Genomic DNA, 13680 nt, shown 5'->3' with positions numbered 1-13680 from the left:
CCTTGCAGTTGGCTTGGGGATTAGTTTGCACATGCCATTCGAGTTCCTTTTTTGCCCACTTATAGGCCTACCCACGACCATGGCTTAGGGCACACAACAAGCCATTTAGTCAGGTTAGCTAAGACACGCCTAGCTGGGTTAGGTTGTTCCCGTTGTTTCTCTCCCTAGGGTTCTTCGGATATCTCTTGGCCGTAGCCATGACCACAACTATAATATACACCCGATGAATGGGGACCAGTATCAGGCCAGAACAGTGTCCAGTCAAAAAATAGCACAAAATAGATAAAAAGGTCTGCATGTCAAAGTGTGTATACACAGGGGGGCTACAAGTGACCACAGCTGCTAACTGCAATGAACACTAGTGCAAGATACAACAACACATGCCCACAGTGAATATGTCAATGAACATACAGAGAAGATACAGCTGCATGCAGGTGGTTAGGGGCGACCAGTGGTCTGTCAGACAGATATCCAGTACCAGATCATATAATATAGCCCAATGATACACCCACAAACCACACAACCATTGCTGTAAGTGACACAATATAACTGTAGACAAACATTGTTAGTTACCCATAATGAGCGGAGTACCCGAGGCAACAGAAATGCCTATGCCCCGACACGCGCGTTTCGCCACCCTACTGGCTTCGTCAGCCTTGTCGCCTCTGGAGACTGAACTTTTTCTACTCCAGATGGAGACAGTGCCCCCTTGTCTTTTGATAGGATTTTATATGGAACAGATTTGCACCATATATTTTGTATGGACCCTTTATATTTTTATATAAGCTAAAGGGGGTTGTCTCATATTGCCATTACTAAGGAGAGATAAGACAAAGCTCCATCCACTAGGTGTTTCCCTAACTCAGAAAACTCCACAGCTTGCTGTGCTATGCTATGCTGTTTCTGTAACTCCCATGCACTGAAACAGCGGAGCAACGGTCCGCTCCTGTGCATGTGTGCCAGAATGCTGCCTCGATTTTGGACAGAATTCTGGTGCATTTAGATTAGAGAATCTACCCCAGTGAAGTGTGAGTCAAGGCTCCGGCTCTAAAACAAATCTCTGCTGATAAGTATTTTGGGGAAAAAAATCTGAGATCAAATAAGTTCCTCAATTATTTTTACATTTCTGTAACAAATATTTTGACATTTCTGTAATTTGGATAGGGGATCTAAGAGGTGTACAGCATCCAAGCAGCGATGGTCTTTAAAGGGATTCTGTCATCAGATTTAACCCCTCTAACCTAAACATATGCTCATGTCCAGAGTAATAATAAGAATCCTAAGCTGGCCTTATTAAACCTCACTGTGGCTCTATTTGCCCAAAAAACAGGTTTTTATAACCTGTCAATCACTTACTTAAGGTGCCCAAGGAGAGGTCTGTTAATACAGGGTGCCCGGCCGCACCGCTCGCCTTCCGGTGCCCAGTGCCGCCTTCCCTGTCTTCAGCGTCGCCTTCTACAGCTCAGCGCTGCCTCCGCAATCCTCCTCGTCCCTCTGCCAGATCCCGCACCTGCGCACTAGGTGCAGCCTGATGCGCCCGAGTGGACTCCTGGCAGCGGCTTCGTTGAGCGAAGTGCAAATGCGCCGGCCTGATGTGCACTTCGCTCAACCCTGATATGACCTGCAGATTGGCTGAGCCTAGTGCGCAAGCGCGGGATCTGGCAGAGGGACGGGGAGGATTGCGGAGGCGGCACTGAGCTGTAGAAAGCGGCGCTGAAGACAGGGAAGGCGGCACCGGATGGCGAGGGGTGCGGCCAGGCATCCTGTATTAACGGACCTTGGGCACCTTAAGTAAGTGATTGACAGGTTATAAAAAACAGTTTTTTGGGTAAATAGAGCCACAGTGAGGTTTAATAAGGCCAGCTTAGGATTTTTCGTATTAGTCTGGACATGAGCATATGTTTAGGTTAGAGGGGTTAAATCTGATGACAGAATCCCTTTAAGGCAAGATGCGGGCATGCAATATTTCCTCAAATAAGGCAAAACTGTATATATTGTGTAACATTATTATTTTCCAACTGTTTTTCTTTGTTACATTCGATGAGGATGGATACTGGGTAGTAAAAATATGCACGACAATTCAGTACAATACTAAATAATTAAATAGGAGTGAGAATTGAGCGAGAAGTGACATGAGGCCAAGAAGATGAGTCAGGGACCTTTGGTGAATTCTGGGTTGCCAAAGCTCACTCAATGAAATGCAAATTCTTCCCAAAATAACAGTGTTGGTAATTATCTGCTTTCTGTGTATCCAGCAGGAGCTAGGTAGACGAGACTGCAGGAAAATCACTAGAGTGTAATACAGGAACGCTCAGCTGAATGTCCAGATTTCACATGTTACAGCACAGAGGACCATTGCAAATTTGATCATGTACTTCAAGAGGCATCCTATTGTTAGGGACTCATGTCCACTACGGACAAATGAGTATATATGCAGACAAATGTTATCGCCATGAGAGCCTTCTGCTATATCTGACTTGCTAGAAGTTCTCATTAGCATACAAAGTAGAAAACCGAACATCCAGACTATGGATGTGCTTTTTGGCTTCCCAGAAGTTTCTATCTAGTGAAGATGCTCACAGGAACATAAATCAAAGTCAAAGGTCCCAGAGCCAGTGGTGCATCTAGGTTTTTTGTTGCAGTGGGAAAGTCAGATTGTATATCTGCCAAAATATTGCCACTTGATGCAAAGTTCTTACCTTGCCTTATGAATCTTCCATAGAAAAGTCATTAATGGGCACCCACCATCTAGTTGATGGCTGCATATAAAAGTTCTGGATAGAAAAAAGCCAACATTGTCTTTGAATGAAAAGGAGTGACCCCCATGGTGCCTTGGTCCCATAACAACTGCTAGAGCTCCTATAGCTATACTTATGGTTCTGATCAAAAGCTATTGGACTGTAAAGCTGCCATAGACATGAGATGCACGATGGACATCAGTTGGCCAAACATGTATGCAATCTATATTGAGAGCTGCCCCCTGACACCTTTGATGCTGCTTATCCTGAGGGAAATATGATCTCATCTTTGTTTAACCCCAAAATGTCTGGTCACTAGAGATATGAAATTGGCAGGGCCCCTGAAACAAAATCCTAACAACCGATCGTTCTGTCGTTACCTCAATAACCAATATACACTGGAAGAGCTATGCCAGCACCGTCATCACAATACACTGCCAGATCTTTGGTAGCTCACAATTACCACATGATTATATATGGTTGACTGATCCTTCAAATGAAAAGAAATGGAAACTCTAAAAGAGTTGGTGTTGCCACCGCCCATGGTGTGTGGGTTGTATTGTGGATGTTCTGTGTTGCATTGTTTCACTTTATGGACAGTGAAAGCTTTCTAAAGGACCACCTCTTTGAGAAGAACCTTTCATTATCCACACCAGAATTCCTATGACACTTCCATCATGTATCATACAGTACATACAGGCCACCTCATTTGAGAAGATTGTCCTTCTAAAAGACTATTTTGCACTCCAATTTTAGGTGGTCGTCTCTAAAGGTGACCATACACATTAGATAGACGTTTTAGTCCATATTGGCTGTTACAGTTGTTCCAACTGCCCATGTATGTTCAGTGAAGATACTGGCAATGGACGAGAGATTTATCTGGGAAAGTGAGCCTCCAGGAGTAACAGCAACACCCCCATTGCTCCTAGAAGCTCATTTGCATATATTAAAGCATAGTTTTTCTCAGCAGTGTGGACACATATTAACAGGGGAGGAACAGAGATGTCTTCAGCTGCCAAGTGCACATGTAACAGGTTAGCCAGTTTCATAGCTACAAATCTGCTGACAGATGCCCTTTAAAACTATCGTATGTAGTTAAATTTCACCTGACGAACAATAGTTTGGGTTGAAATTGCCCATTTTGATCAACTTCAAACTAAAGTGTATAGGTACCTTGAGAAGTTTCACTGTGCTTAGCTAAGTCATCATGCAGTTACTATCAATAAGTATAGGTACTCAATAGGTTTGCAGCCATGAAGCAGCCAAGGACGCTTTAAACATGGACATCCATCAGATCCCAACGAAGGGTTAATACTGTAAATGTATGCTGGTGCTTCTTTATCAATAGGACGCCTAGTCAGTAGTGTGTATAGGGCTGGAAAACATTCCTAATTCTTCTGCTCGGAGCTTGTATTTCGGAGGAAGCGGTGCGGCATCAGACTACAAGTTCCAATCCATACGATTTATTTTACATTAACTCCATGCCCAAACGCATAGCCACAAAGCAGAGGGAAAATGGAGAATTTCGATGGGCTCTTAGCAAGGCTGCCTTGAAATTGATGCTGTCAAGTTTATTTCATGTGAAACACGAACTGTGAAACTGAACTTTTAAAAGAGAGGTGCCAGGGGAGGTTTGCTAAGAGAGCTGAGCGTTGTTAGTGCTGCGGAAATCACGCCAACAGAGCTAAAATGCTTTTACAAAGAGACTGCCAATAACTACGGGCAAGCAGGTTTCCCATCTAAGCATTAAGTACAGTAAGATGAGGGGAAAGCGAGTAATGTGAGTAAATAATCAAATATTCTGTATTTTGTAAAAAAAATACAAAAACTTCCTTTCTGTATGTGAAAGAAATACTGATATGAAATCAATACAAACATCAGACTCAGATCCAAACAAACTGATCCTAAACATAACAGAATCTGCTATCAGTTATTTTCACAAGGTATTTGCTTTGACAGTGGAAAAACAAAAGGAAAAAAGGGGATTATGGAAAACTGCAGGCATATGGCGACACCCAGTGGTGATTATGGTGTACTGCATGCAAAAAATATATCTGTGCTACTGGATGAACCAAATAAATGCTAGAAGTCATTCACAAGAAACTAGATTCGTTCTGTAACTGATCTCCTGGCACCCCGACTGGGTATCTCTGTTGATGGATGCTCCTAGTGCTTCCCGAGGGCTCCAAGCACTCAACGTGACACCATAACCACCACAGACCCCACAAACCGCCGCAGCTTGGTTGGGGTCTCACCGTCCTCCACCCACGCTGGACCCAAGACCAGGCTTCAGCTTCCAGTGGGTGAACCTCTCCTAAATACAGAGAGCAGGAACCATGAACAAGCTCTTACAAGAGCTTATACTCAGGGGAGTATTGTGATATAGAAATCCCCAAGAGTGTAGTTATCCCATCCCCCAAACATGAGCCAAAACTTCATGAAGGGGTAAAGCAGGTCTCTCTATTGAACGCACAAGCATTGACTTATATACACATTTTCCAACAAGGGTACCACCCCCGTGGACCTGGTGGGGAACTGAGGACATAACATAGCAGCCAATACTTTACAGTTTTACAGTTTAAACACAAAAACTATACATTCAACAAACACAATGGCATTGCCTGTGACGCAATTAACAAACACAATGGCAATGCCTGTGACGCACTCAATAGCAGAATAGGCATTGTCTTTGACGCAATCAACAAATTAAAATTACCAAAACACAATGGGCTCTGCTTGTGATACAATTACCAAACATAATGGGCTAACTTAATCACTCACAGGCAGAGAACACACATTTTTCCCCAAAACACAGAAACCACCTCAAAACCCCACATATCCCCATAATTTATACATCCACGGATAGCTCTGATCTGGGTGAACAACATATCCAAAAATCACCCAGATCCGATCCGGGGTTCCCGAATTCCATGGAAGTTACATTTGGCCGATTGCAAACATGGCTTTCCTGCCCAAAACAGTTCCACAGATTTAGGCTGTGCGGCCAGTCTGTCTTCTCCTTCAAAGTTAGAATATGGGCCATAATCCTGAGGCAAGAGGCTGGCAAACAGGCCCCTCCAAAACCCAGTGGCGAGGTTAGTTTCGCCACACACTCATCTGTAGTAACATTTCTGTTTTGCTCAGTTCAAGTTAAGGGTTTAGGTTTCTGGTAACAAGTAGAATTAACCATTTTGCCCCAGCTGATACATAAATGTTAGGGTTGTACAAAAAATTGTATTTATATAATGATTTCAACACGTCTTTTGATATTGTGCAATATTTTAATTCACTTATATTTAAGCCCTGTCTTTTGAGGGCGAGCAGTGCAGGGCTTCAATCCACAGCAAAATATTGTGGCGTCCCTGCAGTAGAGGGGGGTTCTGCGCTAAGAACTGGCTGTTATGAACAGCTGCGTTTTTTAGTGCAGGCTCCTGCTTCATGGACAGGATTGGAAGAAGCTCTGATCCTAGCTTTTAACTCTTTGATTGCCACTGCCTATGCAGCATGATCAAAGGGGCTTCCCCTCTAGAGTCATTACAGTCAGACCTGAGGACCTACAAAGGACCCCTGTGCTGTCTGCGCAGTATGCCTGCTGTTAGACTACAGACACAAAGCATAATGCCTTACCATAAAGGAGCATACTAGTACATTATAAGTCTGAGAGAAAGTTATAAAACTGCAATCACACGATAGGATTTAAAAAAAAACTATAAATAATGTAATAAAATAATTTAAAAAAAGGTGCAAAAATGTTGAAAATAGAAAATAGTTATTTGATATAAAATAAATGTTATAATGAAGAATTTATGTCACGGCCTATGGTGTGCGCTTTGACACTGTTGCTACACTTGCAGTTGCCCGCGGCAACGTGTTGCTGTGTGTGCATGCGGTGGCAGTGTCTCGGCCTTCTTGGTGATTGCTGTGACATGGTTGCCACGCATGTTGTTGCCTGCGGCAACGTGTAGCTTTCCTATGCTTGTGTGTGCACTTCCCCTTTAAGTGACTTCCTCCCCTTGTCTGGTGTTGGAAGGGTTAACTCCCTTCCTAGTGTTTTAACACTGGGTTTATGTGGGTGTGGGTGTGGCTGCTTGGGCTATTTAGCCTCTGCTGGATGCCTGAAGCTGAGGGGGTACTCCAGCCATGGTGTATGCTGGAGTTATCCTCCTGGTCTTCATATGCCATCTGTCCAGTGAGGGCCACCCTTGTGGTCATAGAAGATAGAAGATGTTTTTATGGTGTCTTATGCTTATTGCAGCTATGGGTGTCCTGGGTCCCTGTGTGGTTTGTGGTGTCTGCTGTGTCCTTAATGTTGGTGTGGACACCAGCACTTGTGCACGGGTTCCAGTCAGTGTGTCTGTGGCAGGTAAGTGTGTTACTGGTCTCGCTTACCTGCCATCTCTATAGCTGTATGTGTTCCCCTCTCCCTGACTGCTATGCCCATGCAAAGATCTTTATGATAGAGGATTGCATGCCCTCGTACCTAGACAGTATGACCACAAGGGTGGCCCTCACTGGACAGATGGCATATGAAGACCAGAAGGATAACTCCAGCATACACCATGGCTGGAGTACCCCCTCAGCTACAGGCATCCAGCAGAGGCTAAATAGCCCAAGCAGCCACACCCACACACACATAAACCCAGTGTTAACACTAGGAAGGGAGTTAACCCTTCCAACACCAGACAAGGGGAGGAAGCCACTTAAAGGGGAAGTGCACACACAAGCATAGGAAAGCTACACATTGCCGCAGGCAACAACATGCGTGGCAACCATGTCACAGCAATCACCAAGAAGGACGAGACACTGCCACCGCATGCACACACAGCAACAAGTTGCCGCGGGCAACTGCAAGTGTAGCAACAGTGTCACAGCGCACACCATAGGCCGTGAGAATTTATTTATCTGGTTATTTAGTCTGAAACGTGACCAGTATAAAACATAAACAAAAAACATCATAAATTGGTGCAAGAAAAAATATATATAATTGCTGGTCAATAAGGTATTTTCAGGCCTTGTCATCAAAGGGGTTCCTGTAATATTGCCAATTTACCAACTGCCCCACTAAGCACAGATTCATACCTGCTTCAAACCGTTCCAGTCCCCCACTCTTCCTCTAGTGCAGTGTTTTTCAACCACTGTGCCGCGGCACACTAGTGTGCCGTGAGATATTGTCTGGTGTGCCGTGGGGAAAAATTCCAATTTGGTCTATTTGTGAGCTGAAGCCGCATGTTACGGACTATATAGCTCCGGTGTCACTGTCCTGTTACAGTCTGACAGGAGGAGACATCGCAGTAGATCACCGATGCGCAGAAGAGCGCCGATGGATCTGATTATCGCGTCGCAGCGCAGAGGAGCGCTGAGTGATGGATCTGGAGGAGACATGAGCAGAAGAGCGCTGATTGATGGATCTGATGCGCAGAAGAGCGCCGATGGATCTGATTATCGCATCGCAGCGCAGAGGAGCGCTGAGTGATGGATCTGGAGGAGACATGAGCAGAAGAGCGCTGATTGATGGATCTGGATGGAGAAGAGCGCCTTAGGTGTGACGGACAGCGGCTATCTGGAGGAGACAAGCACAGTAAGTACTGAGTGACAGTGAGACAGGAGCAGATACAGTGATGGACAAGTTTTTGAAAAGGAAAGAACTGGACCCTGAACAAAATTCGGAGCCAGATGAGAGCCCAAGTATGAGTGGGGATCAAAAGAAAGCAAAGATGGTTAGCTCAAGCAAATTCTCTGGCACAAGGCAATATAGCGAAAGCTATATTTCATTTGGATTTACTTTCACCGGAGATGCAAAGAAACCAACTCCACTGTGCTTGGTGTGTGGTGAAAAGCTATCTAACAGTGCTATGGTCCCAAGTAAACGCCATCTCCAAACGAAACACCCTTCGCTTCAAAACAAGAATGCGGACTATTTTGTTCGCCTGCGTGAAAACACGGAGAAACAGGCAATTTTCATGAGAAAAACCACAAAGGTAAATGAAAGAGCTCTTAAAGCTAGCTATCACGTTGCTGAACTTATAGCTAAGTCAAAAAAGTGGTGGTGTGCCTCGTGATTTTTTTCATGAAAAAAGTGTGCCTTTGCACAAAAAAGGTTGGAAAACACTGCTCTAGTGTCTCCATTAGGCCTCTTGCACACGACCGTATGGCTTTTGTAGTATTTTGCAGTTTTCAAAAAACAGATCCACGGATGACGTCCGTGTGCTTTCTGTCTTTTGCGGAACGGAACAGCTGGCCCCTGATAGAACAGTACTATCCATGTCCGTTATGCAGACAATAATAGCAATGTTTTATCTTTGAATGGAACGGAAAAACAGAAATACAGAAACGGAAGGCATAGGGACTGCCTTCCGTTTTTTTTTTTGCGGATCCATTGAAATGAATGGTTCTGTATACGGCCCGTATAGGTAACACAAAAAACTGAACGTAAACGGAAAAAAAAAACACTTCTGTGTGCAAGAGGCAATTTGTGTGCAAGAGGCCAATAAACATGCGTGGAGGTACTGGCACTCACTGTAATGCCGTAGCCATTGGCTGATTGGCTGGCCGGAACGCGCCATCGGGTGCTAACACTGGTCTCCATGTTCCGGTCCCAGCACTGTTTTCTTCCAGAGCTGCATTAACATGGTCACATGCTCTGCTGCAGCCAATGACTGGCTTCAGCGGTGACATGCTCCTTGTGGTCAACCCATGCAACACCGGAAGAAAACAGTGTGGAGACCAGAAGATGAGGACACTGGAGGCAATGCAGAGGACCGAAGCAGTGTGGAGCAGGTAATGATTAATTCTTAGCTTAGTGGGGCAGGCTGCTGACACCTGGTAAATTGGCATTAATAGTGGAAAACTCCTTTAAGGGGTTCAAGAGAAAATACAAGATTTTGCCCTGCCTTTAATATAATCCACATTAATATTTTTTCTTTCCTATTGATATTCCATTCTAGATAACATTTAGGCTATATTCACATGGCAGTGAAGAAAAATTGGGCATCAAATATGTTATAATGGTCCATTTTTCCAGGCCGTTTTTTCACTCATGCCCTTGTCTTGTATGCGGGCAAGAACGTGTGACTACACCAATAGTTCTAAACTTTTTTGAAAATGACCATGTGGCGGGTGTTAAAAGTCATCTGTCAGACAACCATCTTTCATTTCTCGTGTGAGTATGGTTCTTCAATGTCTAGGACTGGTTTCCACAATGCCTTAAATAGGAGTACAGAACTGAAGACTCATGTCATTTCATCCTGGCTAGATGTGATAGTGGGAAGGCTCATTCATTTCCATGGGATAGATTTGAATCTTTTGACAGGAACCTGACCCACTAAAAAGTAATGAGGTGCCCGTCTGGGCATCGAATCTCTAGGGGATACAGGGGTGGACTATGAACTTAAAGTGGCCCTGGACTTTGAGGAATAAGGGTACAACTACAAGGCACGGTCGTGATCCGGTTGGGTCGCAGCCAGCTGCAGTCAAGAACTGCACAGGTAAATAGGCCGCAGCTGCTTGATATTTAATGGAGACCACACTGTATAGACGGTCTGAATTTTTATGTGGTTATCCCATGATTAATGTAAAAAAATGAAAACCAGACATCATATATGTCATACTATGACAACCTCTTTCTAACAAAGCTAGAACCAGCCCTGTACCTCACATGGATCCAGAGATCTCCCCATTCATTGCTCTGCTAGATTTATATCACAGACAGCTCAAGGGGAGTGTCTTTTCTGCTGCAGCTCAGGGGGCGTGTCTCTACTCTCCCTATCACAGCTCAGGAGGCAGTTGAAGGATGAAACTGAGCATGTGCGACCATCTCAGTTGGCAGGACACAGAAAAAGGAAAAAGAATAAACAGCAGGTAGCGCTATACAGATACATTTTATTGAATAACTCTGTGGCTATACAAAATTTTTAATTACATGCAGTCACAAAAGTATTCAGATCCATTTGATGGTTTGAAAACTGTAGAATATTTTTCATGGGACAACCCCTTTAATGGACACATGGTATTGAATGTGCTGCGAGACTATTAAGAATTCCGTCCGCCTATACAATGCGGTCTTCATTAGTTAAATATCAGGAAGCTGTGGACTAATTTGCCACGCAGCTGGGCGCGACCCGAGTGACACATGACCATGCCGTGTGGTCATACCCTTAGTAGCCCATTGCCAAGAACCATGCAGGACAAGGGGTATGTTAAAAATTAGACTTCTTTGCTTCCATTTTTCCAGGGCAAAACAGAAGTAGCAGTAGTTGATTGTTCTTCTGGGGATCCTTCTAAATTAATGATGGGTCCTTGGCTGCCTAAGTCTTCCACTAGACAGCTGACCTACCCACACATGAATATTCACCTGCACTATCCCATCAATAGTCAGCTGCAGAATCAGGCGCTGATTGCAGATGACAACAGGAGCTGTAAATTCTACAAAAAGCCTTCAAGCAATCACAAAGACATTTGGTCTTACAAGTGATAAATCAATAATAAAGACCTAATTGCATATTGATTAGCATCTTTACACATCTCAGGCCATTAGAGATGCAGGCAGCGTGAGTTACCGTACATGCCAATGCAGGAAGTGTACTTACACTCTCAAATATTTATTAGCAGCTTGAGGGCGATATCAGCCTCTGGCAAGCCTGGCGTGTTCATTTCAGAAGAGGTCACAAAGTGGCTGCTATTACTGGATGAAAAGTCTGGAAGTGGTAGTCAAACATTTAATGAATATGAACGACGGCTATAAATAACAAGCGGCTGGAGAGGACCTCAGTTTATAAACAAGTAAGGAGGAACAGCTCCGCCGGTAAGCATGCCAATACGTGGGAGGCTGTTTGCCTGGAAAATATAACCATATTATTTGACTCTTCTAGTCAAAGACACAAAAACAACTATTTTTTGGTGCTCAGATGCATAGATTACATTACATAGTATCTAACTATGTATCTTTCTAATCTATCTATCTATCTATTTATCCGCCTATCAATATCTATCTATCTGTCTATCTCTATCTATCTATCTATCTATCTATCTATTTATCTATCTATTTATCCGCCTAACAATATCTATCTATTTATCTCATATCTATCTATCTATCTATCTATCTATCTATCTATCTATCTATCTATCTACCTATCATCTATCTATCTATCTATCTATCTATCTAATCTATTTATCTATCTATTTATCCGCCTATCTATCTATCTACTATATCTATCTATCTATCTATCGATCTATCTATCTACTATATTTATCTATCTATCTATCTACTATATCTATCTACTATATCTATCTACAATATCTATCTATCTATCTATCTATCTATCCTCTATCTATCCTCTATCTATCTATCTATCTATCTACTATATCTATCTACTATATCTATCTATCTATCTATCTACTATATCTATCTATATATCTACTATATCTATCTACTATATCTATCTATCTATCTACTATATCTATCTACTATATCTATCTACTATATCTATCTATCTATCTACTATATCTATCTACTATATCTATCTATCTATCTATCTATCTATCTACTATATCTATCTACAGTATCTATATCTATCTATCTATCTATCTACTATATTTATCTATCTATCTATCTACTATATCTATCTACTATATCTATCTACAATATCTATCTATCTACTATATCTATCTACTATATCTATCTATCTATCTATCTACTATATCTATCTATCTACTATATCTATCTACTATATCTATCTATCTATCTATCTATCTATCTACTATATCTATCTACTATATCTATCTATCTATCTATCTACTATATCTATCTACTATATCTATCTATCTACTATATCTATCTACTATATCTATCTATCTACTATATCTATCTACTATATCTATCTACTATATCTATCTATCTATCTACTATATCTATCTACTATATCTATCTACTATATCTATCTATCTATCTATCTATCTATCTATCTATCTATCTATCTATCTATATATCTATCTATCTATCTATCTATCTATCTACTATATCTATCTACTATATCTATCTACTATATCTATCTACTATATCTATCTATCTATCTATCTATCTATCTATCTATCTACTATATCTATCTACTATATCTATCTATCTATCTATCTACTATATCTATCTATATATCTATCTATATCTATCTACTATATCTATCTATCTATCTACTATATCTATCTACTATATCTATCTACTATATCTATCTATCTATCTACTATATCTATCTACTATATCTATCTATCTATCTATCTATCTATCTATCTACTATATCTATCTACAGTATCTATATCTATCTATCTATCTATCTACTATATTTATCTATCTATCTATCTACTATATCTATCTACTATATCTATCTACAATATCTATCTATCTACTATATCTATCTACTATATCTATCTATCTATCTATCTACTATATCTATCTATCTACTATATCTATCTACTATATCTATCTATCTATCTATCTATCTATCTACTATATCTATCTACTATATCTATCTATCTATCTATCTACTATATCTATCTACTATATCTATCTATCTACTATATCTATCTACTATATCTATCTATCTACTATATCTATCTACTATATCTATCTACTATATCTATCTATCTATCTACTATATCTATCTACTATATCTATCTACTATATCTATCTATCTATCTATCTATCTATCTATCTATCTATCTATCTATCTATCTATCTATCTACTATATCTATCTATCTATCTATCTATCTATCTACTATATCTATCTACTATATCTATCTACTATATCTATCTACTATATCTATCTATCTATCTATCTATCTATCTATCTATCTATCTATCTATCTACTATATCTATCTATCTATCTATCTATCTATCTTCTATCTCACATCTATCTATCTATCTATCTATCTATCTATCCATCCATCTACTA

General features: G+C 41.2%; 1 protein-coding gene across 2 annotated transcripts in view; it reads right to left on the bottom strand.

The window, feature by feature from the left end:
• CCSER1 (coiled-coil serine rich protein 1) overlaps positions 1–13680 on the bottom strand; it is a 1167669-nt gene that overhangs the window by 961565 nt on the left and 192424 nt on the right. The gene's annotated exons all lie outside the window — the stretch shown is intronic.

The sequence above is a fragment of the Bufo bufo genome, chromosome 2, assembly GCF_905171765.1.
Source record: "Bufo bufo chromosome 2, aBufBuf1.1, whole genome shotgun sequence".
In the NCBI taxonomy this organism is placed as follows: domain Eukaryota; kingdom Metazoa; phylum Chordata; class Amphibia; order Anura; family Bufonidae; genus Bufo; species Bufo bufo.
This window is presented reverse-complemented; position numbering and strand designations above follow the sequence as displayed.